The sequence below is a fragment of the Chamaea fasciata genome, unplaced genomic scaffold (genome assembly GCF_029207755.1).
Source record: "Chamaea fasciata isolate MVZ Bird 193981 ecotype frontalis unplaced genomic scaffold, bChaFas1.0.hap1 SCAF_10, whole genome shotgun sequence".
NCBI classification, from domain to species: Eukaryota; Metazoa; Chordata; class Aves; order Passeriformes; family Sylviidae; genus Chamaea; species Chamaea fasciata.
The window spans coordinates 3,588,167-3,594,768 of record NW_027094095.1 but is presented as its reverse complement, the minus strand read 5'-3'; positions in this window follow the sequence as shown (position 1 = coordinate 3,594,768).

Below are 6,602 nucleotides of genomic sequence, written 5' to 3'. Positions count from 1 at the left end.
TTGAAGGTATTTTGTACCGGTATTCCAAACACCTCTTGCAGCTGCACTTTGGGGTTTGAACTGCTGCTCGGAATTGCTCTTTAGTAACCACTGTTATTTAAGTAGCTCTGTAGGATGAGGGGGGAAGGGAAGCTTTAGCAAGATCCAGATCCCACTAAAACACAAACCACTACATTCAACTTGAAAGATTTGTTTAAGCCCCATTAACTTAATTGGGACTTAACATCTAGTTCATTGGTTGCTCTCGCAGAAGACCCAGAGATCTCCACAGTGAACGCTCAGTGTGACACCAGCCCTGAGTGGTGGGGACTGCGTGCGCATGGTGTGATCGTGTCCAAATTGCATCCCCTGTGCTCCTCCTGTGTCAGGTAGTTGGATGGTGGAGGCTGCTTGTCTGTTGAGATCTGTTTCACAGGAGCTCTCTGATCCGAGCCTGTGCGCTGCTGGCTCTGTCCTGGCAGGCACACAGCTGCTCCAAAGGACTTTGCAAACAATGACACAAACATAGCTGCACTTAGGACTTGCAAACCCTGATTTTTGCCAGTTTGTGTGTCAGGCACGGCCGTGCCTAGAAAGGACTTGCAAACAGGACCAAAGATCAGGCCTAATTTTAGTAAGCCCTTAGGCTCTGCATCCTCTGACTGGGCTTGCTTTGATGAAAGACAATCATGGGATGAAAGAAAGCAAAACCCAGCTGGCACCTGCTGGGAGGGCGGGGAGAGAGAATCTGGCAGACAGGAGGTTCCTACAGAGATTGCCAACACTACTACACGTCTGATTTGCTTTTTTGGGCAGCGTGGTGAATCCAAAGGTGATAAACATTTGGCTTGGCTGGCCAGACGAGATGAGCCCGCATCAGACACTGCACTCGCTCTCCCCTCTCACTGGCATCTCTGCACCTCTCAAGGCAGCTCCTTCTGCTGTGCTTCACATCTCCGGCCCTCGAGTTTCAGCGAGGATTGAGGCTCTGCTGGAGTGAAACACATCAGTGGGAATAGCTGCTCCCTTGCAAAGAGCCGGCTGCCTGGCTGGGCTGCTCGCTACCAGACATCTGGAGAGCCAATTTCACATTTGGGTTTGCAGCACAGCACAAGGACTGTTGTTAGAGGATATCTTTGAACCTCAGGAAACTTAGTTATCTGCAGTATTTTTAGGACAACAGCTTTATTTACAACTCAGTGCCACAGAAAGACAAATGTTTAACCAAACTGGGAATGACTTTGTTCTCCAAATAATTTCAGTGAGGAAGAGTGACTCTGAAGTGAGAAAAACCTTGCTGTTGTCTGAGCAACAAAAGAGGTTAGTAAAGATTCTTGACTACCCTTTCTCTAGCTCTGAAGTCATGAAGAAAGCGCAGACAGCCCAGCTGCGCTCTTTACCCGAGGAGCATTTTGTGCTCTTTTTGCAGCAGTTTCACTCTGCAAACACCCAGCGGTTTCGCTGTGCCATGGAACATGCAGGTGAGCTGGCTCAATACGCTCATCAGCCCGAGTGAGTCAGTGCCCTGCAGCAGCAATCAGCCAGCCGCCTCCTCTGACACAGGGCAGGCAGACAAGCCACAGATCCGGGCTGTGATAACCCTGGTGAGCTTCCCAAACCCATTCCTTGCCCCCAGTCTCTCTCCAGAGAAGCCCACAGCACCTCGTTGGAGGGGTGGGCTGTGGAGAACCTGCACCCTGGGCCCACCAGCTGGCTTTTGTGGAGGTGCTCTGCCCTGCAGATGGGAGGATGGAAGGGGCCCCTGTGGGACGGAAGGGGCTGCTGAGGGCATTTCTGTGTCTGCTCTCTGTCACAGGGAACGGGGCTTGCCTGCACCGGAAACCACCCTAGGAAAACATGCAGACCTTCGTGGAAGCTACAGCAATTAGGTTAATTAAGGGCTGGGGCAGGCCCATATGTTTTCTGATCTGTTGTTTTTTAGGTCCCCCATTGCACCTGTTCCCGCAGCATCCAAACACCCTGAAGGCTTAGGTTTTCCCACTGGAGACATGGGAGCAGAAGGATGGCTGCCCCAGATCACAGCAAAGGCCTGTTTGGCCTCCCATCAAGCAGCAGAAAGAGAAGGCAGGGGGCTGAGAATAGCAGGGGGTGAGAATAGGACGTCATTCCCCTGGTACAGGTCCTCTGCTCTTCCTGGGGAGGTCCCAGAGCTCTCCTGTAAGGACTTCTGCATCATTCTGGCACCATCCCTGGAGGTATTTACAAAACCTGTAGATGTGGCACTTTGGGATGTGGTTTAGTGGGAGTTGGCACCCAAACCCTTGGGGTTGCTTGGAACATCCCTTCAGACATGGGGTGCCACTGCAGGGAGAGCAACCCAGGTTCCTGTCAGAGAGCCTCTGTTTATTGCCCAGGGTGCACAGCACCAGCTCCCACCTGCAGAAGAACCCAGGCTGAGACGGGTTTGAAGTAGACAGCTTCTCAGGGTTTATCAAATCCTATTTTCCAGGATCCTCTGACGAGTTCTTTCCTCAGGTGTAAGCTGAAGGAGAAATCTGCTCTTTGGAGTTAATTTTGCTCATTGAAAAATCTGGGGGAAGCCCATGTTCCTAAAATTCCTCCCGGTGATTCATCCTTGCACAGTGCATTTCTCTAAGATAGAATCACTTTCTAGAGCTTCATGGGAGTAGAGTACCTGCTGTTTGCAACCATTTCCATCTTCCCTGCTCATGCAAGAACATGAATAAAGTGCTTTTAAAGTCTGTGGAGTCTCCATCAGCCATTTCTGCCACAAAAAGGCTGGCCTGCAAGACTTTCTCCCACTTAGGAGGCAGGGAAGGATGTTGTGAGGGTTCATTCACCATTTAATGGGCTGAGAACCAAAATGTGCCGTGTGTGTGTGCAAAGAAACAGGAAGCAAAAGTGACAAGAAAAAAAGTTTTGACTGATCATTGTGAGTGTGTGTGTGTTATTAGCTTTGTCTGGCAGCATTTGAAACACTTTTGTCAGCGACTAAAGGAACCACTTCTGGATTTAATGCAGCCAAACTGGACAAATAGCAGTCTGGAGAAAATGGGGATCTGTGTCTGATTTCTTTTCAGCAGTTACGTGACTTCCACGAGCCCAACACTTGTAAGTTGTTGCAGTAACTTTACGAGATACTTTGTACATCTGGTGAGCTTTAAAAATGCAGGTTTTAAACTCAGCTGTAGGAAAGGCAGCAATTAGAAGACAGAATAGGAAAACCTCTGCTGCATCTGGTTGTGTTCCAGGGATTGCACTGATCAAAAGTGATCTGCTGTGAAGTAACAGGGATCTTCTCCATGCTCTGACAGTGACCCCGCAGTTCCCAACTTACCTGCAGAGCTTTCCTCTGCTGCCTTCAGCAGAAATACAGCGAGGACTGCAGAGGGCCCTTTCTCTCTGTCTCAGGATAGGGATTCCAGGACAACCCCCACTGGCCTTCTGCTCAAACTGTATCATTTCCCCACGGGATATCTTGGTTGTTCCTGTAATGACAGCATTCCACCGTGTCTGATTTTCACGTTATCTGGATTGTTTGCACTGACACGAGGTGAGGTAAAGCGGGGACATCGCTTTTTCCTGCTGTGTGGGCTGTGCTGCATTCTCCTCTTGGTTTGGGCCAGGCTGAGCTTGATTTCCCAAGATCCTGAAATGAATACATCCTGCCTGGTTGCAGCCCCTCCTTCCCAGAAAGCCCTGGAATAAGCCCTGGACAAAGTGTTTCCTATCTCCCCTTTAACCCTTTTCCTTCCATCCAAGGGCTCCATGGCCCAAGGCTTGCTCCGGAAGGCATGAATTCACTGTGATTCCCTCATCCTGCCCGCTCAGATGCTGTCCAAAGCCAAAAATGACAGCACTGGAGTGCCAGAAGTGAGCAAGTCACCTGCAATTTCACACCTGCCATCGCTGCTTTCATGGCAGCTGGCGAGGCGAGAAGTTGATGAAGGTCCCACTTGGCCCAGGCTGAAAGTCAAAGCAACTGTTGGGCTTTTCAGGGAATGTCCTTCCCTGAAGTAGGAAGGCAGGTAGAAAACCTGCTGGCAGCTGCCCGGGGGCATCTGCTGCCTTGCTTAGGAGGCATTTGTGCTTTTTGCAGGCTGTCGCGTTCTTGGCAGCAGCTTTCCTGAGCTGGAGAAAGCACTGGCCATCATCAGCTGTGGAAACACTTTCTGGGCTGCAGATTTCTTTCAGTGGAGCCACAGCTGAACTGTATTGGCCAAGTCTGCTTCCCTTCTAAGTGAGGTTTAATAGTGCCGGGTGAGTAGCAAAAACCATCCAGCAGGTTTTGACTCTGCCGGTCAAATCTAACCTGCAATTTTGATTGTTTCTTCCTACAGGTGTGCAGGAGAGAGGCCATGAACATGGCTAGGGAGCTCCACAGGACAACAGTGCAATTGCTGTGACAGGATGGGCTCTAGTACCTGCTTTCCCCCAAGTCCCTGTTGCCCAGTACCAACAGGAACCTGTCCTGCCCAGGCTGTATATCTCATTTGATGTGAGTTATGGTTTCTAGGGAGCAGCAAACCTGTGGATTTCTCTGTGCCTGACCAAGAGCTCATCACAACAATTTGCTGCTTTAGGTCTGTGGACTGGAGACCCCTCACCGAGCACCACCACCAGCCCCACGAGAGCAGGACGCTGGAGCCAAGGGAAAGGAGCCAGCCCCCTGCAAGAACCAGAGGAATCCAAACAGCAGCGAGACTCAGGACAGAAACCAGACTCACAGAGGCCTAAGAATGTTGCATTGCACAGACACTGTGTTCTGCAGTCTGGCCTCCTGGCCCTAATATCCTCTGACAGCTCCCAGAGCAGGTTACAGCCATTGGATCACAGCACCAAGTCCTGCGGGAGCTGCTGTTCCAGAGTCCCTCTGCCAGGCCTCAGCACAGCACGCGAGGAGCTGCAAGGATGTGCAGCCTCCAGAGTTTGGAGCAGTGACTTATCCTCGCAAGAGAAATACTGCCCAAATGCTGGGTCCAGCCCAGTCCTTAAAAACCAGAGTTTTGCACAGCAACTTCAGCCAGGCCCTGGTAAATGACTGCTCATTTGGTGGCTAATTGCTTATGAAAACAGAAGGTACAAACCCAACCTGTGTCTTACACTGTCCACATCACCAAAGCCCACAGAAACACCCGCCCCAAATCAAACGCTGCCTGCCCGAGACTTTTAGGGAAATTTTGTTTCTAACTCCCCGTCTGTCAGACTGCAGAAGGGAAGAAGCTGAAGCCACCCCGGGTAGCTGGGTTCATCAGGAATGTGTCAAGTTACGCCACCAACTCCATCCCTTTGCCAAGCAGCAGACACGCCGAGCCGTGAAAGGACATGCGTGCCTCCCAGTTAATGTCACCTTCACAGCTTCCATAGGTCACAGCACAAGCAGACACCAAAACAAGATGCCAGGCAGAACGCGGGTCCCGTTCTGAACAATGCCATGGGCCCGGGGAGAGATGAGGAATTTCAGGGAAACAGAACAACAGGAAACAAGGGAAGTCTCTCCAGCAAAGATCCTGTGGCCCATCGGTGGCCGCTCAGCACTGCGCAGGGAGGAGTGACACAATGGAGTGACTAAAGGACTGCCTGGCAGCCAGCATTCCCATGGCCATTGTTGCCAGCACGGGAACTACACAGATAGCAAACAAGAGCTGTGTTCCCAGGCACTGGCAGAGATGCATCCACGACAAACAAAATGACTTCCTGAAGCTCCTCCAGGCCTGGATTCATCATGCCATCATAACTGGTAAATCATATCCTGAGGCAGGAAAAACTGTGCCAGGAGGGGATAAAGAATCAAGCAACCTGGGTGAGCACAGGCTGGGTTTTTGCCTGTGTCCTGGACCAACATTAATTATGAGGATAGATGTAACTGGAGAGTCACTGCAAGGAAGGAGATCCCCTTCAGAGAGTCTTTGTCTGGCCTAGGGGATATATGGGAGAAGCGGAGGATGAATCCTACCCAAATGTGACCTCACTAGAAGAGCGTTGCCTCTAGAAGTCACAAGGCTTGGAGAAAGAGGAGGGATAAATTCATAGTCTTTTCTCTGGCAATAAAGCCCCTGTAAGATCCCAGGGGAAACTGCTAGAAGCACCAGCTCTGGTCAGGAAAGCAGAAGCTGGACTGCCCTGGGCAAGGGGGTGGGAGCCATGCTGGATAAGCAGCTCTCTCCAGAGGATGCTACATGCAAGCCATGCATGTAGAGGACAACAACAAGGGCAGGCCAGGGGATCCGTGTGGTGCTTTAGCTCTGAAAACAGCTCCTGCAGGGATTCAGAGCAGGGCGTTCCGGGCTAATCTCTGCGTCCCCTCAGGGAACCTGAGGATTACTGCTCTACATCTGCTCCCAAGGTTGGGCCCCACCTTGCCAAGGCAGTGGAAGTGCTGACAGCCACTCTCAGCTCTTTAATGGGTTTGGGACAAACAGCAACGGGCTCTGTGCCCTGTGGTGCAGCACCTCTTAAGTGACTCCCTCACCCACAGGCCTGATGGCTTCTCCTGAGCCTTGCCTGGGGCAGGAAGGCACCTCGGAGTTGGTCAGCAAGGGCAGGCTCCTGGCAGCAGCTTCAGAGCTCCAGGGCAGCTTCCCTGGTTATCTCAGGGGTGCAAAGGGTGACCCCAGCAGTGTCTGGCCAGCACTGGTACC